Source organism: Pollicipes pollicipes, unplaced genomic scaffold (assembly GCF_011947565.3).
Source record: "Pollicipes pollicipes isolate AB1234 unplaced genomic scaffold, Ppol_2.1 Scaffold_7261;HRSCAF=8764_pilon_pilon_pilon, whole genome shotgun sequence".
NCBI lineage: Eukaryota > Metazoa > Arthropoda > Thecostraca > Pollicipedomorpha > Pollicipedidae > Pollicipes > Pollicipes pollicipes.
In genome coordinates this window covers 45,955,735-45,980,270 of record NW_023597054.1, presented here as the reverse complement: position 1 = coordinate 45,980,270, position 24,536 = coordinate 45,955,735, and the positions used below count along the sequence as shown (strand labels likewise).

Sequence of the window (24,536 nt, the reverse complement as noted above, 5' to 3'; positions counted from 1 at the left end):
CGCACAGAGAAGAAGAGGTTCTCAGTACGTACACGGACCGGCAGCCGTAAACCTAATCGAGACCCTCGTCTCCGCTATGGAAATCCAGGACGAGACACCGCGACGAGGAAGAGGACGAGCAACATCGGGGTTTTAGAAGGGATACCGAGCTGCAGCGGCCATCACAGCGTGAAGGCGACTCTCATCCGTGCCAGGAGCAGCTGCCGTTGCTCCGCGGGCGACGAGAGGCGTGCCGGTCTGAGGGAGCGTACCACGGCGGCCACCCCGGAAGGGGCGGACGGACAAAGTTTGTGCATTGACGCTCGCACCTGGAGCGCGGCAGGGACGAAGAGTGGCGACCAAGCCAGGGTAGGTGGAAGGAAAAGGAGATGCAAGATTTCAGGGAGGGGAAACTGCTTCTGCCACCGGCCCAGGCACTACGCTCACCGCAGAAACCCACACACATGGAAAAAAACCGGTTTGCCAAAGTTTGGAGCGTCCCCCCCGTAGCTGAAACATGTATTCTGCTTGGAAATACTGGCATTTCATGGAAGGAACTGAGCTCGAAGAATTCGGGTCTCGCCCACCCCCTTTGTAGCTGAAGATTTTCTCTGAGCAAATTCTCCCTGGTAACGTGTCTGCCCTGCTACAACTTCCCTCTCCAATTGGTCAGCTAAATCCGCCAGTGTTTCTCGGTCCATCTTCACTGCCCCCCCCCCCCCCCCCCCACCACTCATGGAAACGCTCCTACACATATACGTTGGTCAGTCGGAGCAAGACGGGCGAAACATCATTCGAAAGCTCTCGACGAGACAAATTGGACAGGTGCCTGTGTGTGGTTTTTCAAATTTGGGCGGGGGTCGGGTCTAAGTGAGGTCGAAGGATTCTTGGAAAAAATAACAGTATCTATGACCAAAAATAGCCAAAATATTAACGTTTGAAATACAGAGAAAAGGTGTTTTGGACTATAACTGTCTAGGGAATTTGATGGTAACATTTATTTGTCGATATCCGTTCGTTAAATGCCAAAATGCAATTTAAAAAAACATAATTTTCATGACTCCAAATCTTTGGATTCAATAAAATTTTAAATATCCGACATTTTGCACAAAGCCTAGCAAAACAATCAATACTTTGTTCTAAAAAAAATTAATTCAAAGAACGCAATATTTTGAAACTACAAAGTAGCAATTTTGTAGCCCATCTAATTTGCCATCTTTTTCTATTTCTTCATTGCACTCTGCTTAACAAACGACGACTTTAATATACATCCTTTCCAATATTTCCCTTTTCAGCAAAATGGGGAGCAGTAGCGTCACAAAAGTGGTACTCTATTTGTTTTACCACAGATGTTAACTTGGCGTAGGAGAAGTCACTGCGAGGTTCATGTCGCTGGCGTAAGCGACAGTAAGTTTTTGAGGTATCGTGAAAGTTCGCCAACGGACGTGAAACCCGCCAGCCAAGGGCAGGTTAATTACAAACCCGCATCTTAACTGTCTTCCAATTCCTTTCTTTCCCAGTGAGAGAACCTGGGAGCCAGAATCAAACCTTAATCCAATCCTGGTAGCATCCTTCTTTGAAGGTAAGACTTTTTGCCTTGCTCTTTGCCTGAGGTGAGTGTCAAAAATCAACACAATTTTTAATCATTGCACGAGATATACATCGTAGTACCTCACCATTGTGTGAACCACCATAAATAACCTTGAAGTTGACGGGTCCTGTACGGTTATTAACACTGCCTGCACCGACTATAAGGCTCGTAGGCCGTAAGAGTGTCTATGCCGAGCCGGGGCGTCGTTTTGAGCGTGGCCTTAAGCTTGGTATCAACGATCCAGCGTCGGTGATGCCAAGCGTCAAACGGGCGTGTACTATGCCGCATTGTCGAAATCTAATGGAATGTTACCGAATGGCGTGCATTAACGACTAATTTGATCTTGTCCGTGTGCCGTGTCCCGGCCGTGATCACCCGCCGTCCTCTGACGGACCTGGTGGCATGTCCCGACCATGACCACCCGCTGTCCTCCGCCCGTGACCGCCCGCTGTCCCCTGACCGTGACCGCCCGCTGTCCTCCGACCGTGACCGCCCGCTGTCCTCTGACGGGCCTGGCGCCGTGTCCCATCTGTGACCACCCGCTGTCCTCTGACGGGCCTGGTGCCGTGTCCCAACTGTGACCACCCGCCGTCCTCTGACGGGCCTGGCGCCATGTCCCAACTGTGACCACCTGCCGTCATTCGACGGGCCTGGCGCCGTGTCCCAACTGTGACCACCCGCCGTCCTCTGACGGGCCTGGCGCCGTGTCCCAACTGTGACCACCTGCCGTCATTCGACGGGCCTGGCGCCGTGTCCCAACTGTGACCACCCGTTGTCCTCTGACGGGCCTGGTGCCGTGTCCTGACCGTGACTACCCGCCGTCATTCGACGGGCCTGGTGCCGTGTCCCGACCGTGACCACCCGCCGTCCTTCGACGGACCTGGTGCAGTCGGAGGGCAGAACGTCTCGCCAATATCTAAATGCATACCTAAGTTGCAGTAGCGGGTTAGAACGCAAACCTTCAGAGCAACTTGTGAATCTTTTCCTTTTTAGAGGGCCTGGAGAACACGTCTTAGCATGCTACGAGCCAGATACGGCTACCGAGTTCATCAAATCCGAGCCAGCAAGTAACCAGCATACGTTACTGTCCAAAAGTCCGATTCAAATCTGAAGAGAAATACATGTATGTCCCCTCTGCATGAGACAACAAACGAAGTTCGCTCGACATGTATTTCGTAGACAAAAAAAAGAGTGGGAAGTTCAGCCCGAGATGGCGCTGTCTTCCGCAAAGGAGAAGAGAGCGGCAGTCGCGAAACTCATCCATAGAGGAAGCTTTCGCTATAATTCTGATATCATCAGGTCAGGCCGCGGGCTGATCAACCCAGCCAGGCCATCCGCATCAGACAATGCGTGCGAATGAGATATGCTGTCGTGTGGCAAATGTATTGGCTTCTTCGCGGCGAAACTTGTATCGTCACCAATGCAATCTAAGGGAAAATGATCGTGTGCAGGTTCTAGGACGCGCCATAATCCCAAACGAGCGTCGCGCGGCGGCAGGGCTAGAACGTGTTCTTTCTCGTTTAGCCGATGACGACATAGGGAAGGTAGTGCGCGGGCACAACCTCATACTGGAGTTTGGAAGTCTATTGTTCCCGAGGCAAGGGCACAAACCTCACCAGCACTCGAATATTCGTGAAAAGGTGCGGGAGCTTGGGCGTCTTCCCTTAGAGCTTAAGAAAAACGACAAGACTGCAACAATCAGAGACTTCGTAAAGCCCTTTCAAGTTCAGGGAGGTGACTGATGCTGTGAGGGCTCTCGGGGGGGGGGGGGGGGGGCTGAAGGATAAGAAGACCTATAATAGATAAGAATTCCCTCTATCGCTTTGAAAATTGGACACTGGTGTACAATGCGCCGGCACCCTTGAGTCCGAAGGGCTAATAGAGGACGACCATGCGGTACAGAAGGCGGCACATTCTCCGCTTCTTCCATGGGTCGCTATCTACCATATTAAAATACGGTGAATACTATGGGGAAACATGGCATACAAAGCACTTCAACGCAGAAGGGGACTACAATTGCGTGCGCGAGGACGAGGCCGCATGTCGGCTAAGGCGGGTCAGGCGGACGAAAGAGCTCAAACAGACTGAAGACGGGCTGATTGAGACGACGTCACCTCTCGCATGGGAGGTGGTGGTAACTCTGAGGCGCCATCGCGGCATCACTGAGTAGTGACTGCATCGGTCACTGGACTGTAAAGTTCTGTGGAAGTAGTCGGACATTAAATGCAGGAGACGGAGTTTTGTGACGTGACAGGTGACCGGACACGGTAGCAGGTTGTGCTTTACGTGCAGCTCAGAATCACGTTTTGTGCGTAAATAGGTTTGCTTTGTTTATGTTAACATCAGAATCAGGGGACGTGGACTCTGTTATACAGGCCCCGAGAGACCAAAACGTTCGCGTTGAATCCAGCGACCACTTGCGTACCACCATTTTTGGGGAACATTTGTTATATTTTTTGTTCTACCTCCAAATAATTTTATGCTCCCGGCCAGGAGCCAGAATGAATATTCCAACAATGATCCCGTACATCACCAAGGTTGGGTTAGTTGCAACTAGGTCTTACTCGTCTTAAATCTTTTATTCCCGGTCGAAAGAGCGGCGAGAAGACAAAAAAAAAACCGTCGATTTCGCGTAAAACCGGCCGGAGGCCGTACCTCCTATGACGGCTTAGTTCCGTGACCTGACATGACCTGACCATATTTTTAGGCCAAAAGTTGCGTAAAGGATGCCCCATAAGCTATCAAAAACTTGGGACCATTGCGCTACGCGGTTAGGGGCCATTGCCAAAAAACGGGGGAAGGTGCTACGACTCCTCCCCATTTCCTGGCGAGGGTTTGGTGGGCTTTCAGCCGAGCACTTGCGCGTTTGCGGCCGTCAGTTGGTCGGTGGGCGTTCTTGCGGTTTGGTGTCTAGCGTATGGCGGATCCTCGGTCTTTCGGACCAACCTAGCAAAGAATACAACGGGATCCACAGCCGTGGTTAGAGAGTTCATTTAGGTGGCCCGTAGGGAGCGGCGACGACCTTGTCCAGTGTCAATTTTCGGTGTCTCGTCGCTGCTCTGAAGAAGACTCCGGAGTTGCTCCAATTATGCAGGTTGACGACTGCGCGGCGCTACGGTCCTGCAGCGCCATCGCAGGCACAGATGGGCGAGTTCAGTTGCCATGACTAGCTGGAGTTGATTACTCCCCAGTAATCGTGCTAGATCTTCACTTAGTGCGTTGGGAAACCGCCTGGCTGCAGACAGTTATATCAAGGGCCGACGACACCCTGTGCATTAGTTAGCAAAGACGACCTGGCTGTCGGTTAGATGAGATGACCCAGCTTTCGGCGAGCATGGTGCCTGCCGACCGTATCCGATTCCTCGCAGCCAGCGTCCCATTGTGGGCAGTGGCCTTTCAGGTCTCTGACAATTTTAACAGGGAAGCTGGAAGCTGATAAGGGCCGTAGCAGCCAACTTATTAATCCGTTTGTGACGGCTCCATTGACAATGGGACTATTTTCAATGGCCGTCTGCCCACCCCTTCTGCTCGCAATTGCCTTGTCTTCCAGGAGGCTAAAGCTTACCCATTAGGAGTTCGATCTACCTCGGTTCAAAACGAGGCTTCCGTTCCTGAAGCATTTGGAGAAGTTTGTGACAGTTAACTGGCATTTGGCGGTAACTTTTTGATTGAAGATTGTGGGATAGTGTTTTACCTGTGGTGCACTCTCCCCCCCCCAATCTGTATGTTATTATCTTTTTCCATGATACGCTGACAGCCATATTCTCATAGACTGTGCTGAAGATTTGTCATGAGTTAGTACATAAACAGTAAATTTGGCTTTGGTCGAAAGTTACTAACTTCTTAGGCTTTCTTTGTACATTGCCCATGGGACATATGACTCACTGATGTAGCATATGTTAAGTATTAAACTTCGTCCTCTCTCGCAGGTTCTGATAAGCCGGATGATCCTCCCTCGCCGCCCAGTCCGTGTTCTGACGACCAGTCCAGTGATTAAGATTTCGTCCCTCCTCCGGAGGAGGATAACGCCCGCGACTCCGACCACAGCACGTCTCACGCCGTCTCTGAAGACGGTTGCGTATCGCCCTCCGTTCAGTCCAAGGACCTCGATTTGCGCCCTGCTTTGACGATAGGTTTCCTTACCCATGGCGGCGCGTCAACCCCTTCTGTGTTGGTCACATCTGCTCTCGTACCAGACGGTTAAGCCAGTGTCTCCTCAGCGTTTGCTAGATCTGTAGCGCATATCGTGAACACAAGTAAAAGACGTATGGGATCGCAAGAACTTCTGTCTGTATTCACCTACGAAATTCACCTACGATTCACCTTTTTCACCTACGAAAATGTGAAAATGGATTCACCTACGAAAATGTGAACCAAGTGGAGAGAGAAGGGTCAAGAGTCGTGCGGAAGGCTTTGTACCGATAGCGGGACACTCGCCGTCAGCTAGGTTTAAGCGGGTACTGGAGGCGATGACCGTTGACGACATATCTCTTCTTTGTACGACCGACGACATTATCGTGAAATTTGGCGAAAAACTTGCAATGAAAGCCATCGATGAGCACCACCATCGATGTTACATAAGCAATAAAATGAGAGAGCTAGGTCGGCTGCTGAAACAGCTGAAGACAGAAGACCCTCAAGCTCAGCTCCGGAGTTCATAGTACCCAGTCATTTCTCACGACTTGTGGAAGCGACAGGTGCTATGTGTGACTACAATGCCGAGACGAACCAGTGTGGCGTACCGTCCCTTGCGCTCAAAATCGGCCACAACCTGTTGAGGTGTGCTGGTATTTTGCGTGTGGAAGCTATGGAAAGAGGTGCAGATGTGGGCCCAATGGTAAGTGGTCACTCGTGACTGAAAAACGTCATCGGAAATCAGAAATCAGTAAACGAAAGCCAAACAGAACGTACTTCAAGAAGCTTTGCCAATGGTACTATAGCAAAGTCCCCGACCACTTCCAAAACAAAGCCAGACCAGCTCAAAATCATTTGCACACATCAAAGACGATACGCAGCATCATCGAACAATAAAATCCTGGCGAAATCGCATCGGAGCGGAAACTCCGCACCGCAGGGAAAGGGTGTGGGTGCAGCAGGTCAAGAAAGTCGGCAACGCACGTACAGCCAGAACCCAGGACCATGACCGCGCGGAGCGGCTGCAAATGCCCGCACGCGACCTGCCATTGCGATCCGAGAACATCGCGACGCAATCAAGACACGATGAAGTTTCCCAGGTTCACCACTCTTAGTCTGGTGGTTGCAAGCGACGAAGCAAGCGCGAGGCAAATGGAATGCATACATTGCAATGAGTAAGAAACGCTGTAGTCTATCACGAAAAACGACAAAGCAAAGGCGAATCTGGTAACACCCTGTACCATTCTCACCAAGCAAGCTAAACTATCGTAAGAGCACGAACAGGAAAACGCAAAGATCGAGGAAAATCGCCAATTGCTAAATCTCCTACCGCAACGTATGCTAGCAACCAGGCACCAAGGTAGAGCTGTCGACATCAGAACTAGGAACATTTTCATAATGCAACGATATTTTTGGTTAAAAAAAACGGTACTTATTTCTGGTGATGCAAATTGTGTGTGTTAGTAGTGAACTGTTGGTCTACTTTGGATAAAAAAGAACGCGATCTGCCGCTGTGGATCCCACTGGTCTCTAGAAAATACCCATCTACCCACCGCTCCTGCTGCCCCTACTTCCTGTCGCTGCTACTACCCCTGCTGTGGCTGCTACCACTATCCCTGGGACAAAAGAAAACAAGCGCCTTAGGAGGCACCGTTTTCCCGGGACCTTGGAACAAAAATGAATGAAAATAAACACAAATGAACTAAATGTGTTAAAATCACATACAACTTTTGGTACCAGTGTGATATCACAGTAATCATATTCAGCAGTATATTATGAACCGGCAGCTGTGTCAAGAAAGCTCTACGTCGTACCTTCGCCGTGGACAAGTTCGCAGCGTTCGAGCTGTTAATGGCACGACGGCTGCGCGCTGGTGAATCCGTGGCCGTCTATTTGGCGGAACTGCAGCAGCTGGTCACGTTGTTTGGCGGGCTGTTAGAGGAGGGCGTGGGCTGCGCTTATGTGCCCGGCCTGCCCGAATTGACCAAACAGCCTTCACCAGCCCCCTGGGAGAGAGGGGGGCTGGGCGTGTTGGGAACGTGGGAGCGACTCGCAATGGACGTGACGCATGTCGGTGGCGCTCACTACCTGACAATCATTGACTGCGGTCCCTCCCGGCTCGCGGTGTGGAGGCGCTTACGGGGACAGGACAGTGCCTGTGTGATTGAGCAGATCGAACAGTTGTTCTGTGAACGGGGAGCTCCGTTGGAGCTACTGACAGACAACGCTACGGCCCTCCGCGGTGCAGCATTTGGAGACTTCGCGCGGCGATGGGGGCTCGCGGTCCGGTTCCGTGCAGCTCATGCACCGTCTGGAAACGGGGTGGTGGAACGATGCCACCGAACGGTGAAATCTGTCGTGGCTCCGTCAGTGTTCGGTGGCTGAAGCCGTCTAATGTACAATGTGACACCGAACCGCCCGCGAACGCGGTACACCGGTACGAGCTGCGCGTGAGCGGAATTGACGGAGCGGTGGATGAGCCGGGCGTAGTGGTCTGTAAGTTTGGCGTTAGCGAGTGTGGGTGCGGGACCCGAGCCGCCGATGAGATAAACAGAGCTCGCTCGGCATCGTCACCAAAGTGCTGTACGCACAGACCGTGGAGGTCAACAGGAGGCCTCGGCACGTGCGCGACCTGCGTGTCGCCTAGGTGGAGCGAGATGACGCGAGTGAGGAAAGGGGGCGGCGGAAGGCTCTGATGTAGACGAGCCGAGTGCGTTCCAAACAGCGCCTCCGCGTGTGGATCAGGGCGCAGAACGCGAGGTCAGGGAAGCCGGGGCGCCGGAGGCAGAGCCAGGAACGGGAGGGAACATTGAGGGCCTGGCAGTTGACGGTCATGATGTGAACCGAGAGCCGGAGCCGCCGAGGAGGAATTGTGGTGCTGTACGGCAGCGCGCCCGTAGTACCATGTGCCAATGAGACGCGTTATATTATGTGTATGACCCTGCGTATGATGTGCGATGTGTTGTGATCTAAGATCATGGGGGGGGGAGGGGGAAGTGTGCTGTGTGTACGCCGAGCTGGCCAGCCGATACGTGTGGGTCGTCCCCTCAGCCGCGTCTGGCTGCTGAGTCAGCTGACTGCCGCCCGGACCGGCCGGCGCGACGACAGCGGGAGAGAGGAGAGGCGCGGGAGAGGTGTGCAGGGAGGTGCCGGTGACGTTTTAAATACAGTCAGCCGTGCTCTTCTTTGTTGCGTTATCTTACACTCTCTCATACTTCCCTTTCAGTGCTTTTAAAATGTCATCACAGTCCGAACTCACTTTAGACCACCAAGCATTAACAAGGCTCCACAGAACTTGGACACCGCTCAAGGCTATATCGTACCTCACCCAAATCTGAATCATGCCATTTACGCACAGAGCAAGTGCATTAGGTACTTTCAAGCCCCACAGCTCCAGCGACTCTAGCCGCTTGCGTTTATCAACCTTGGTTCGTTAACACCCACATCCCCATTTTTTTTGCTTGTGCGTGTGTCATACCACGTAAAAGGTGCGCCAGCAAAGCAGCCTGGTACAAAGACTAGCAAAGCCTGGAAGATCATTTTACTCGACGTTTTCCTTTTCACGACGAAACTCGACAACCACATTGCACCACTCGCAATTCATTTTCTTTCCATTTTGATTATCTTTCAAGATGCCATCTTCGGCCTAAATGTGAGCGGATTAAAAAAAAAAATCTTGAAAACTTGCACATCTTGTAAACATAAATTGGATTTGTTTGCCGGCCGCTCAAACATGTTTTATATGCACCCAAGAGTGAACAATTCATGGGAATGAGGGAGACACTTTGAAGCAGAAGAAAAGAATGTCAAGAATGTCACATCACGAACTTCCGGAGACCACACTGGGAAGCCGGCCCTCTGCACCTCTGCCGTCGGGATCGGCTAGCGAGGAGCCAATGGCACGTCACGAACTTCCGGAGGCCACCCTGGGAAGCCGGCCCTCTGCACCTCTGCCGGAGGAGGGCTTCGACCTTAAGTTTGCCCGACACTTTGGTTGGTTTTTCAGACAGTTTACTGAGCTCAGTTTACAGTTTACTGAGAATCGGCTTATCGTATGTCCTACTCTGGACACCACATAATTGTGTTGACAAACTAGTTGGGAGGGGAAGGATGTTACAATGCAGCCATGTTGTTTTATGTTATGGCAGAAAGCCTGGAGGAAATGCAGGCACATTGCAACGAATATCCAAAATGGCGAATTAGCTCGTTTGCCATGACCTAACAATGTCACAAAACAATCTTTTGTGAGTCCAGGGGTGCATGGTTTTAATTTCCTCGTAATGACATTTTTGGCTGCAGCTCTGTGTCCAGGTCACCACCGCCAGCTCTACCTTCCATGTCCACGGTATCGTCATGCCCAACGTGCAGCCAATGGGAGCGGGGGCTGGGGGGCTGCACCAAAAATGGTGTTTATGGGATAGGGTGTTCCCGTATTTCTTCACCACTGACGGTATTGTGATGTTCCAATGGAGAGCATGTGGCAGTTACGCGACGACTGAGCGGCGGGAAGCACTCCAAACTCCCTAGACCGCGCCGGGCCCGGCAGCGCTGTCCCCGCTGTCGCCGGTCTCGCAGCTGCCGGCCTTAAAGTCACCCTGCAAGCCGCCGACCCCGCAACGACCGCCGGCCCTGCAACCACCGGTCCTGCAGCGCAGCCGCCGGCCCTGTAACCGCCAGCCCTGCAACCGCCAGCCCCGCAACCGCCGGCCCTGCACCCGCCAGCCCTGCGCCCGCCAGCCCCGTAGCCGCCGGCGCTCCACCCGCCAGCCCCGCAGCCGCCGGCCCTGTACCACCAACGTTGCAGCAGGCCTCAGCCAGGCGTCACGCGCAACCAAGCGTCGGGCAGAACGAGTTAAAAGAAGGGCTCCTGGAGCGGCTGCAGGACCGCTATGATCAGACAGAGGCGTGCGAGAGAGAAGAGCATGCAGCATGTTGCGTCCCAGACGCTGGCTCGTGCTGGCTGTTCAACAAGAGCTAACGCGGCATGCCAGGCGCAGCGGCCGACGCCCTCGTCGACTTGGTCGCCCAGAGGCGACCCGATCGTGAGCAGGCGCGTTAGCCCTTGAGCCTCTCTGCCGCCAGGACGTGCACAGCTGGCACTCAGCTTCGCCACCGCTGCCGGTGGCGAAGTGGGCTGTGGAGGAGGTGATGTAGGCTTTGAGAGTGCTGGAGTGTATGTGTATCCGGGTTAGGTGTGATAGTGGTGTGTGAGTAGCTGAGTGGGTGTTCCGACTGATGTTTTAGATGTTTTGTGATTGGTTGATTGATATGTGTGTTGAGTGATTAAGTGAGTGGGATGTTTGACCCAAAGGAATAAATGCAGAATGACGTTTTTTTAGATGCATTTGGTTTTCGTATTGGGAAGTGCCATTTTCCCGTAGTGGAGGAGGTGGAGGAAGATTGGTCAAGTTCGAGAGCAGTGTATCGGCGTTACGCAGCCTACAGCGGTTCTACAGCCCCGTTCTCTGAAATATCGCGTCGACAGCGAGCCGCATACCTCTAAAGAGTGTAACCCGACACTGTTAAAAAAGCGCCAGTTCGTACGCATGTTAACAACTAGCTTAGTGGTGTGGGTGTGTCTCTGTGTCCGGATTTATTGGCGAGACGCACAGCGCAAACGGTTGCACTGATCGTGGTGCCATTTGTGCACGCCACGAGCGCAGCCTTCGTGACATTCCACGACACCATTTCACGCCGCTCCGACGTCGGTGACGGCCGTAGCGTATGCGATAAGGAAGCATTTCCGCGGGTTTCGTAACGACGAAACCTAACGTGCATTGGGAGAAAGACAGAGCAAGATCTGAGGATTGCAAAACGTCCGTCAGTTTGAGCTGGAACGAGCTGAATGGCCCCGTCATCAGCCGCTCGCTAGGTGTTAGACACAAAGCTGTAGAGGCATTCAAATCGTACATTCCACCAATCTTTCGGATGACAATACTTAACACGATGTAATGGACCCCATGGCGACGACGACTGGTGCATCAACCTGAAGCGCTCCATAAACATCACGGTCCGGGACCACTGGCCGCTTCACTTGCGGTACCGACCGGTGCACCCGAGCCTTATCCACGGCTCTTCCGGCATTTGTCGGTAACTTTTCACCGCAGACTGTGTCGTGGCCGTAGCGGACTGTGCCGGCAACGGACGTGCTGTTAAAACAGCTGCCTACCACTGCAACAGCCCAAATTCATGACGGTCTTGTGCGGTGATGTCAGTCACTGCTCCCGTTATGCATGTTTCGTATATGTTACCGTGGTGGCCGGTATGCCGTATTCAGGAGGAGCAGCTGGCGCCTGTACCCGCCGCTTTACCACCGTGTATGAATCCTCGGGACGTCCTGTTCCCGAAGACCCCCGTACTCTCGACGTGCGTCACGTGACGGCGCTCGCTGCTGGAGTTGCTGGAACCGACGTACCTGTGCCATACTGGCCACCTCTGCGCGAGAAACACGTGATTCCTGCCGTCAGCGCTACCGGTTGCTGTACTCGATGGCTTTGTTCCGCCGAGCAGCGCGCCGGACCGGTGCGCTGATATGTCGGTGCCCACACGTTGGGCGAGCTGACTGCGTGGTGTGAACATGATAGAGCTTGCCCGCTACGCCGTTTTTCTGCGGTGTCATGATAGGAGCCATCACGATGCTAAAATACAACAAAATGTAAGCGATTTTTTGCTGGAGGCCCCAGCGAATTCGCATCATCTGGAGATGGCATCATCTTTTGCTGACTTCCATGCAAGTAAATCAGTGCCTACGTACATTTACCCCTTGTTCGCTTGTAAGTGAAGTTGATCATACGTTAATGCTACATCGGCAGCATTGTGATGAAATAAAATAAACTTGTGAAGACATCAATGTGAAGTTATCAAGTAAATGCCAAAATGAGTGGATGTGGTGCTGGCCTCTTCACTTCTCACTTCATATCCAATTGCATACGTAGTTACGCTTCATACGATCCGTGTGCTCCAGATGGTACATCTCAACTAGAGCAAAGGCCAATGCAGATTCACTGGCACGTGCCACATTTTGGTAAGAAAGGTTTCATATTTCGCAACCCCAGAACGTCGGCTATATGTAAACAAAGTGGGGTGCCATGTTCACTTGGCCCTCTCTCGTCCCAAGTTAGTACATCGCACGCAATACACCTGTTGTCAGGGGCGCAATTTCGCGATACCATTTGAGGATGGGACAGATAAATACCGCAGCTGTCCCGAGATGCACGAAATCTTATTGTTCCCTTAGGGTTTTGCCCAGTTTTCCCCGCGAAGATGGGCGGGTGAATGGACTACCTCCCATACAAGCCTCAAACCCTTTGGGGTTGGGGATGAAGGGTAGAAAATAAGGCCCACTCCTGCCTGATGCGCTACCAAGCATAACTATAACACTATGGTAAGGATGATGTTTTGCTGATAACTATAATGATGCAAAACTTTTTCGTCGGCGTAGGTGGACTTTTGGCTGGCTTGCAAGCTTAGTATGTCAGTATTTCGTGTCAAACTGGCTATCACGTACATGAGCATTGGCCCGAATTTAAGACACACTTCCGTATACTCAAGCCGTCCCCTATTCAATGAATCTGAACAGTCTCATGGCTTGAAAAGAACAAGATAGATTACTTGTGAGTGGAGCAGAGTGGTGGTCAAAAACCATAGCCTGTGAAAATATTATCATTTTTATTTAGACGGAAGATTTGGGACGTAACCCATTGAGGAATACTTCTATATTGCCAATTCGAAAAGCCCCAGGAAAATAAGCCAGCTGGCGCTGGATAACCAACCGTGTCTAGAAGAACCTGTAAATCTTGCCGAAGCGCGGCGTGCGGAAAGAGTGGTGCCTGCTCCACTCAATGCGATTCATTGGCATTGATAGGTGTACTGTTGTGTCATACATGCACTGAAGGATGCACCATTCTTTATTTATCCCAGCTTGCATCAGGGTGGACGATATTGGTAGGTGAGTCACACGCAGTGTATAGGCGAGCTATGTGTATCACTCCGCGTGTATAGGCGAACTAGTAACACTACGGGGATATGGATGGGATCAACGTGGCGCCCCACACTCACAAGAAGTGCTCTGTTCCACTGAAATGCAAAATTGCGTGCTGACACTAATTTTTTTGGCCAGAAAAAACACTTGGAAAATGTTGACCCATTACAGGCGGTGTGTAATGTACTCCGACCAAGGCCCATTGTGTAGACACTCATACCAAATTAGACAGACCTCTGCCTGCAGGCAAGTTTGTACTCCGAACGCGAAAATTTTCATAATCCGCCGCCAGCCAAAAAACTAAATTTCTCACCCTGTGACGTTTCTATGACGTCATTAATGCCGAGGCAACCTTGGAACAGGCTCCAAATAAACCTTTTCGCACTTTTGCGGGCGTGTAACTCAGGAACCAGATCGTTTTGGGTCTTAAAGGACATGACCGTGAACTGCATCAAAAGGTTCTCAAGATGGCTAATTCAGTTCAAAATGCAATACAAATGTGGAACGTTTCCTTTAAGCTCAGTTAGGCTACATTCATTTTTGGTCATTTTTTCTTTACCGTTACCCAAGAACAGGTAACCAGGAATGTCCTTCCTCTATCCCAGCGACGCAATAAGCCGTACGCCCACAGCAGAAAACATAACATCAAGTCGCGGCACTCCCAGCTAGGAAGAGGAAACAAACACAGAGGCCGCGTTTCATTTCAACTACTGTGTTATTGGTAGACGAACACAAGCCCCGCCCACTCGGATGCTAGGCTGCTTCATACCAGCTACTGACTACTGGAGAGCATTACATTAGCTGCGCAGTTGTGACCATCAAATTTGGGAAGAAAAATAAGTTTGAGTGGGCGGCAGCGCGACCGCGGTCAAAAAGCTGTTAGATGAAGGTATAAGTAACGGGAAAGATCTTGTGTGCTTGTCATCCATACCTCAAAAACATACACGGGAATGGAAGCATTTACGTTTGACGAATAAAGTATTTTTTGCTGGCAGGAAATACAACATTTTTGTGACCTATGTGCATTCCAAAAGTCCTTACAGCAGTGACTGAAACTGCTTCCAAGTGAAATGTTACAATGAGAACAGGAGTCATCCAGAGACAGGTTATCATCAAGACACAAGCTTAAAGAAATAATGTCCCGCTAAATCCCTAGTAGCCCCCACATTAACTAAAAGATCCAAAGCACTAACGCCATGTCGCCTGCCCCGCGCGCCGCCATATTTGTGGATGCCCCGCCGACTACCGAGATGTTAAAAGGTTTTGCCAGTCCAGTAGCCGACAAGTGTGACGTCACACCCTTCACGTCACGAATCCATCATGGCCGGCCGACCAATCATAGAACAGGATTTCGACTATTGGTAGTACGATAGTTAAAATGAAACGCGCCCAGAGAAACGGGGGAAGAGATGGTGCAGATTCAGCAAGCTTTTGTTGTCGATTGGGGCTTTGGGGCACGCCGACTACTGTGGCCATTTTGCGCCGATAACAGCTTCAGCAAGCTTTGTGTTATGCAATAGGCAAGGACAAATCCCATATGAGAGGGCTTAAAGTAGTCATAGCCAAAGTCAGCTAATGGCAGCCCGCTACAACCACGCAATAAGCTACAACCACTCATTCACAGTGTTAGTAAAGGTTGTACAGTCACACAACTCGGAGGGACTTTACATAAATTGCCGCGTACGAAACACGGCATTTCCATTGAGTACCACCCAATGACCCATTGTTGGGTAATCTCCCAATCATAAGCGAAGTAGCGGTGTAATGACTCACAGCCTTGACAAATTTTGTACTCGAAGTTTGAAAATTTGTCCTCCATGACCATGATTTTTTAAAAAGACTTTCTCACACTGCCTGCCAGCATCACAGGTTTCCTTACAACACACTGCCCTTTGTACACCCTTAGCCAAACGTGGCGATACTGGGATGGAGCCAGAAAGTTTACAACACTCTACAAACTCACGCCATAATCTGAGGTGATTTGCTGTGCACAGACCAGTGGAAACATAGCAAATGAGGTCATGCACACCAGAAGCGTCCAACTTTCCGTCACCATCCTGACAGAGACAAATAAAGGTTGACTGGAGTAGCGACTCTATTCACACACAGCGACCGTGACTGTCGCCGTCGTTGGTGCTCTCCACCATCTCCGGCACTAGGCCGCGAGGACCCACCTGGTGATGCGGCGCCAGAACGTGTCGTCTGCTCAGTCGTCCGCGCCGACCGTCGCCGTGCAAACAGCACAAGCTGCTTCGCACTACTCAGGCTGTCAGCCAGGGTAGTTCTGGCAGGGCAGCATGCCGGCACCGCCACATGGCGCGATTTCGTAAACACAACAGGTGGCAGCCACCCACTGCTGCCTGCCATCAGCTGCTGCAGCTGGGTCAGCAACTCAGCTTTGCTACACAGTTGGCACAATGCTGATATACAAAGCATACCCTGCTTGAATTTCCTTGACCACTTTGAATCTTACCAACCATCAAAATGAAAGCTGACATCTTAAGGTGAATAGTACACATGACAAAACAGTTTCCACTATAGCCCAAGATGCCTCCTGGGTGTGCTGTAATTTTGCTCCTACTTGCAACAAGGAGGTGGACAGGTGAGCCAAACAAACACACTGGTGAATATATCAATTGCAATAAAAAGTAAAATCACTGATGCATGTAATTGTCCACCATGCTCATTAACAAGTGAGTTGCTAAGCACAAAGGGATTTACATCATGTACACGCCCTTCTGCTGTTAAAGCAGCAACAAATACATACAAATATCTGCAAAAACAATCTTAAGTTGGACAGTTTGCTTGGCATTGCCACTGCTCCACCCTCCAACCCTTGCCCATGCCCCACCTAGCTATAAATGACTCATAACAGTCCACTTGCAGCCTGAATCACTGGCAGGCCCATGCATAGAACCTGAACTGGATGCAGAAAATTCCTGGAACTGACATGCCCTGAAGAGCTATAGAGGTGTAGGTGTACTTTCCTACCTAACGTTGGAAAAAATCATTGTACACCATTCGCCGTGTTTACCGCAATACATATCGTAAATAATCTCAAAACAGGTAGAATCATGCTCCTACCTTCGAATTTTGATAACCTCGATGGCGAGCCCCCGAGCGCCGCAAACACGCGGCAACCTCGACCCCAGCGTGACTGCCACGCTATTGGTGCGTGATGACGACATTTCTGCTTATCAAGAACCATAGAAATGTGCGGGGACCAAGGTAACAATAATAATGCAATGAAATATATTTACTGCGTATCCAAGCAGTCGAGCGGTATTGCACGAGAGCTGAAGATGGAGTTGCACGAAGTGAAATCGTTTAGGGACTTGTTAAAACTGGATTTCGAGACCGAGGACCCAGATGACCTTTTGAGACTTCTCCGCGAAAACGGTCTCATAAGAAAAGTAGGAAAAATGTGCTGTGCAAGAAGGCGCATGGTGGAAGGAGCGTTTGGTCAAGACATAGTGTTTGGCAAGGCTTGGCGCTGTACCAAGTGCCGAAAAATCAAGCGTGTTGTAGACGGCAGCTTTTTCGCCGGTTCACACCTCAGACCGTTTGTCATACTAGAGATGGCCTACGCGTACGTTGTGGTCGGCGTAAATGGAAGTGCCATGAAGGACTTAATCGGCACCACTCCCAGTAAAAAGATGGTAGTGGACTGGCTTCAGTTCTATCGAGACGTGATGTCTAAGGATCTAATGCGCGGCCCAAACGTGTCAAAGTTGGGGGGACCGGGAAAAACCATAATTGTCGACGAAACAGCCCTATCAAGGCGAAAATATAATCGTAGGCGACGGGTCCCTGGGGAAACATGTTGGATAATGGGCATTTACGACCCGGAAAACAAAGTTGGAGTTCTCGAGTTCATTCAAAATAGGTCAATGGGAGAGATGACACCGAAAATTCAAAAACATGTGGAGCAAGGTAGCGGGGTAAACACCGATGAGCACCGAAGCTACGGCTCGCTCGAAAGCCTCGGCTACATTCACCGCACAGTAAACCATACCCAAACATTTGTAGCGGACGACGGCAAACACACCAACCACGTCGAAGCCTACTTCGGCCGAGTAAAGCGCTTCCTTCGCAAGCGACATGCCACGAGCCTGGAATTAATCTCAGGTTATCTCGATGAGTTCATGTGGAGGGAACGCTACAAGACGCGGCTGTGGGCAGACTTTCTTCACGCTGTCCAACGCCAGTATCGCGTGTAGGCAAGTTTATGAAACAGGCAGACCAGAAAGATCAGAATAGGCCAGAACCAAGCTAACCTAACCTAACCTAACCTAACTAAACTAAACTAAACTAACCTCACCTCACCTCACCTAACCTAACCTAACCTAACCTAGAGTAGACCAGAGCCTAAGCTAAGCTAACCTAAGCTAACCTAACCTAACCTAACCTAACCTAACAACCTAACCTAACCTAACCTAACCTAACCTAACCCAACCTAACCTCCCCACCCTATATCCCCTTCAACCCAGCATCCCATTGGCATCCATGTTCCATGCCATATATAGCTGCCATAAAGTGAGCTTTTATTTAGCTGCCATGTTCTCATTTTGCTTTACATTCCCCACCCAATCCCCCTGCAACCCATGGTCCCGTTGGCGTCGAGGATCAAATTTCATGGATTCTTATCTTGGCCCGGTACATTTTTATGGTTCTTGATGCTGCTTGATGCGCAGTAATGTTGTGACCCGAGCAGTAATGGCGCCGGTGTCGCGGGTGCTGTGTGTGTGCGGCGCTCGGGAGCTCACCATCGTAGTTATAAAAGAATTGAAATTATTATAAATAAATTAACTATTATAAAAAAATATTATACAAATTATTATTATATATCATATAAAAAAATTATTATCAAAAATTATTACAAAATTATTATTATATATAATATAAATAAATTATTATAAAAAAAATTGAAATAATTATTAAAAACTCTTGGTAAGCAGAAATATTGTATTTACGCAATGGCAACGCAGAAACGGCGCTGGGGAGTCCAGGCGGTGCGGTGCGCGCGGCGCTCGGGGGCCCGCCATCGAAGTTATTGAAATTCGAAGGTAGGAACATGATTCTACCTGTTTTGAGATTATTTATGATATTTCCTGCCTTAAACACAACGAATGGTGTACAATGATTTTTTCTAACGTTAGGTAGGAAAGTACAACCTGACCGCTATAGGGCATGAACAGGGTCCAATTGGCTGGCAGAAGCTCCACATTTAAAACAAAGCAGCATAAACAAGGTGGGCCTGGACCACCCTATCAACACTGATCCTGAAATGTCATTGTTTTTGGACATGCCAGAGCCCGATGCCCCATGAGGGTACTGATGCCTTTTTGTTCAACATAATCTTTATATCGTGATTAAATATGCATGGACAAAGCATATGTCTGCGAGAGCCAAACACCAATGATCAAGTCCATCCACCAGTATTCAAATGTCCCAAATATACATGAATAGGGGTATTCAAATATTGATGGCACAACACACTGCTAGACGCACACTACACATCTAGGACCAGTTGGTTTCAATACCTACAAGACCTGGTGCAATGCCAATGAATATAGGCCTTCATGATGCTGTACCTCACCTGCATTACACTCAACTGTTCATGCCAGATAGAAAATTACTTCCATGGAGGCTGAAAGCCCTTTCCCATTACGTGCCCATGATGGTGACCTGGGTCCATGACCTGTGTTTAACAGTCCATACTTTAAATATGCCTGGTTCCATTAAATGGTCCCACAGATCTTGCCCCTTAGAGACACGCACGGTACATAAATGGGTTCCTTGAACTTAGTGCACAACCAAATTTTGCTCTTATACCTCCATGCACACGTACAATTTTGCTTATGCACCCTGTCCCGCAGATGGGTCCGTAAAAAACTGGGATATGATCAGAAACACCAATGCCCTTAATATTCCGGGCCACCCACACCAAACTCGCGCTCCACCCCCCACCCCCACTAAGCCCCGATTCGGACCGTCCGCCCACGTGACGCAGTTGACGCGCGGTGTCTTGCCGCGCGGACGGCGCGGGCAATGCAGAATTAATATGAAAACCAGAATGGTCACTACCGACACCAAAGTACGCCAACTGATCACCAGCTAAATTTGAAAGCCGAAACATTCAACTTAGTACCAGAAACGATGATTCATCACCAACGGTACCAGTTTACATCGGGATAGGGAACATGCCAGACATCAGGGCTAAAACTCCAATAATAAATACAAGGGCATTAGGCATGGGCGTCGGTCTTTGTAAATTATTGCGGGGGGGGGGGGGGGCAGGGGGCGAGCCGAAGGCCCGACAACCTAACCCCATCCATTATTTTTTCACCGGATTTAACCAACTTTATTTTGATTAACGCGATATGTGTTTCTAATATTTGTATACTTTATAAGTCTTTAATCCAAGCAATAAAGAAAAACGTAGGATTGGATCCAGGGAGTAGGTACTGAACGCACACGTCAAGCTGCGGTCTGTGGCGGGGATCTGGTCTGGTCGGCACGTCAAGGCGACCCTTTAGAGGCCTCCTTAGGGCGCCGGTGGCGCTGTTCTAAGGCGGTCATAGGAGGCGACACGCATTTTGGTTGTGGGGGACGGGGACGAGGTTAGCCATAAAGGACTTAGGTCATCGCCATATCCCAGAGCTTTTCACTTTTACATCACAAACCATTGCGTGTCTTATGGCGCTGGGTACGTGACGTTTATGGCATCGTTTATCCGCTCAGCTGTAACGATTTGTACCTTGTGTTGAGAGCAATGTATTCGATGATGAAAAGAATTCTCGGTTGGACTGCCCCACCTGCAGCGGTGAACTGCCGCACACGACGCCGACAGGGAGAGACCCACCCCACGCGTCCGAGCAGCACCTCTTATACTGCTTCCAAGGCTCATACCCGCAACACGATCTGCGTGCAACTGGCCGGCGCCACCGTCACGCACCGCCCCGAGCCGTGATTGTTCTCTTCACTCAGACATGAGTCATCGTCCCACTCGCCTTACATGCTGACACACTGTCCCGGGGCATGGTCCACCGCTACAAGCAACCACGACTTTTTCTTATGAGACTGGTGCGAGACACCACTACGCAGAGAGAACCAAGAAAATATTCTTCGTGTATGATCATCTTTTACCTATGTTTTTGTAGTATTCCGGCCCAAAACATTAGGGGGCCAAGCCAACATAGGGGAGGGGGCAACTCAACATTGAGAGGGGACGCCAGGACACTCACAAAATAATGCAAATTGACACCTGTGGTATGAGCAGACACCAAAAGGAATCAAATCGCGACCAAAAGCACAGCTTGTCCTCTGTAAATTCATTGGTATCGACCTCTGGCGGTCCCATTTTCCAACCCAACCGTGACGGTATGGAGGCTAAGTCCTATGTACGGGCTCACAGGGCGCATCCATAACAATGCAACACGGAAAGGGAGCATCCTAATGAAAGCTCGTCACGTAGGGATGATGGTGGGGCGGGGAGGGGGGGGGGGGGGGCTCTGCCTTTTTATCCTGGCTGCGTCTATGTACGCTCGCTATTTGACTTCTGATTGGATGGTCTGGGTGCATCCAGGATTTCGCCATGGGGGGGGGGGGGGGGAGGGGCACGCCACATTGTGGGTCCCCATAAAGTGTAGGGCCCCTCCCCCGCCCCCAAAAAATCCTCGAAGTACGGTCATCAAATTTCAGGATTTTAAAATGCTATTTTTATACGAAAGAACATCTTACTGTGGGTATCCCAAGAAAGCTAGGCGTGGTGCGTGTGTACACACATGGAGCATATCCATTTTCTCCAGGTCACGATGAACCCTGTCACTCTGAGGCCAAGTTTGTTGGGAATAATGGCAACATAAGCTAAGGCGGGCTGCTAAATACCATTGAAATCAGACACGAACTTGATTCCTAACATATTTACAGTTATCCGGCAGGTCGATGTGATCAGATAATAGCTGATGACTAGTGCAGAGTTTTTGTTTTGTTTGTTATGATGAATACGAATTATCCTAGCATTAAAATGCATTGTATGAAATGGACAAGAATGTGATGCTCAAGTATAATAGGTGTCACAAATTCAATAGCCAACCGCAATATTACATATAACGTCTGTGGCGCGTATTACTATGTTCGACGATGGCGCGTAAAAATGCATTGCCGCGGGCCAACAAAGAGGCTTCCGTCAACAAGGATGGTGTCCTCAAAGCAAGCGAGAAGAGCCCAAGACCAGCGTGAGAGGTCCCTAGATGATCGAAAGAGCTCCGGCAAGCTGAAATATAGGACCCCGGCCAGAACATAGGGCTCTTTGAGCAACTAAGGGGCCAGTGGGCGTGTGCGCACCAAAGACCAGTGTGCGTGAATAAATGCTCCTTTGCGATCAAGAGTGCCCGGGCAGGTTAAGGGAAAGGACCCTAATGGGAGTGAAGGATCCTCCGCAAACAGGATCAAGTGGAAAGGGCTCTAGATCAAAGTAGAGGGCCCCTGAGCATCGAGCGGCTCAATGCCTTACCTTATATCGGCTCCAGCAACAGCACAAGGCCCTCCGATCAAGTGGAAAGAGCCCGAGACCAATATGAAGGGCCCCTGAGTAAGTGAATGTACCCCGGCATATGTGGTCTAAACAAATCCGCATAGAGCCTTTCGGGCAAAGGGGAAGACTACGTGGAGGGTCTCTGACCGATCGAGAGTGCTCCAGACAAGAGCGTAGGGCCCCAAGCAAGCAACAGAAAATTGAAACTGCCCTAGACCAATGTAGAGGGCCCGTGAGCATATCGTGAGTGTGCCGGTAGATTTACCATGATAAACGGATGGTTCCCAAGGCATCCGAAACAACCAAGATGTCAATATATGGGGCCCGGCTCTAGCGTACAAAGCGTTTCCAGCGAATGAAAAGAATCTGTGGAAGGTCCCTGATTGACAATGGGTGCCCCAACGTAGAAGGCTCCTTGCTGATCAGTTTGACCCTGCAAGTGGACGTATAGGGTCCCCGGGAATAGTGTAGGGCCTCTGGACAGTGTAGGCAGTTTTAAGGCCTCCCAATCACCACCCTCTCAACCAGTGAAGAATAGCTTTTGCCTACTCGTGGGCCATCCGCTTTCGCTTGTGACCGTTATTGGTCGCCTGGAGGCCCAGAGACGCCCAGTTTTGTTGCGTTCTGTGCAAAAAAAACTGTGTCAGTTCGGCCGGCTATGGGAGCTCCCTTGGAGCCTGTGGGCACCTTCAGGGTCCAAGGGAGGGGGGGGGGGGGGCATGGGCTCATGCCCCGTGGATCCGCCCCTGGCTGCTGTTCAGTGTCAGAAAAGTGAGAGGGCAGGGGCACTGTGCCAAGTGTTGCTGTGCATTCCATTTCTTTTATAAAGTTCTCCCGCAGAATTGTAATTTCACAGCAGGAAAGTGGTGTCTTAGAGCACGCAAACAATCCTGTTTTGTGTGAGCTCTGATCTCAAAATCCTCGAATGAAAAAGGTTTTAAAGAATATTTATGACAACAATAAAACATGCCGCCCAAGCACGTGTATGGACCGCAGTATGGGCCGCAGGTAGGGATATCGTGCCCTCGGCCCAAACGGGGCCCGGGTCCGTTTTAGGGCCCGGGCCCAGCGGCCCTGAGGGGCCCCGTTCGGTGCCAGAGCCCGTGACAGGCCAAACCGTTCTTTTGTCTCATTGTGAAATATTTCCTTTTCATCTCTCTTATTCCCTTTCGGTGTGAGGCAAGAAGGCCTCGAGAAACGTAAGTGGCTCTGGCATTCAGGGTTCTGTGCTGCTCCACTTCAGCAAAAATGTGCCTCTGGCCGACTGGGAACCGCTTTCCGACACAGACTAACCTGTGAAACACTCTGCGCCTTGATGCAGAGAGCCACCTTGTTTCAGTGGCCCCGGCCAACGCCGGGGCCTTCAGTAACAAGAGTAACCTTGCCCCTGCTTCGTAAATGGGCTCCCAGTGTCCAATCTGACTCAGATTCAACTGCTCAGCATTGGTGGTCTCGGACCTAAATTGACCCCCTTGTCATCCCGGGGGCTCCCGACAGGTGCAACGAGTCGCTTTGACTGACCTTCGAGGACCAGACCTCCATTCCGAGATTGCCGCCCGGCCAGCTGTCCAGGCTCTCGAATCGGGCCCTTGATAGTCTGCGCCGAGGGTCCCAAAGGCCATTCAGGGCCCAGCGAGAGGGTACGCCCCTGTGCTCCCTCCATTCCCCAACTACCACCAGATGGCTGCGCCGCTAGGTGTGTAGGTCCGCACGAAACTCAACGCTAGTAAGCAACTTGCTTTCAGAACGCAACTCCAATGTAAATAATGGCACCTGCGTCCCAAAACACTCGCAATTTGATGCCAGTTTGGCACATTGCAGGCTTTACTGGCGGGCTGAATGATCTAGATTCTGGCATGACTTATTGATTTCTTTCTTTATATTAGTGAGTTGTTTCACCTATTTGGTTGAACCTCAGCCAATCAGCGAATTCCATTCTATTCAAACATATGCTTTGTGTGTTTCATGACGAACATTTTCTTTGTGTGTTTGAAGGTGAACATTTTTTTTTCACATCTTGGGTGACTTAAGTGGTCTTACGGTTAACGACTTCGTTATAACGATGGTAAAAAGTCCATCTTGGGGGCAATAATTCCATGATTGGTAAAATCTTATTTTGGATGCGATTCATTTCATTATGAAGTGTTCATTTGAGTAATTTCTAGCCCATTTTTGGTGACTGGTTCATATGGAATCTACAAAATGGCATAACCCGTGCTACTGCACCGCGAGTTCTGCATCCGTCACCAAACGTGGAAATTACTGATCTGATTTGAACGGAATCTTCTAGCATTGCAAGGCATAAGTAGGAT

The 24,536-nt window shown here is 50.4% G+C and overlaps 1 long non-coding RNA gene across 1 annotated transcript in view; it reads right to left on the bottom strand.

Moving 5' to 3' along the window:
• Positions 1-19,586, bottom strand: part of LOC119111984 (uncharacterized) — a 43,373-nt gene extending 23,787 nt beyond the window's left edge. Inside the window, exons 1-2 of the long non-coding RNA XR_005095652.1 lie at positions 19,285-19,586; positions 15,860-16,058 (exon numbers count right to left, since the gene is read on the bottom strand). This is a non-coding gene — a long non-coding RNA (uncharacterized LOC119111984). The remainder of the gene's footprint in view (positions 1-15,859; positions 16,059-19,284) is intronic.
• Between the last annotated feature and the right edge of the window lie 4,950 nt (positions 19,587-24,536).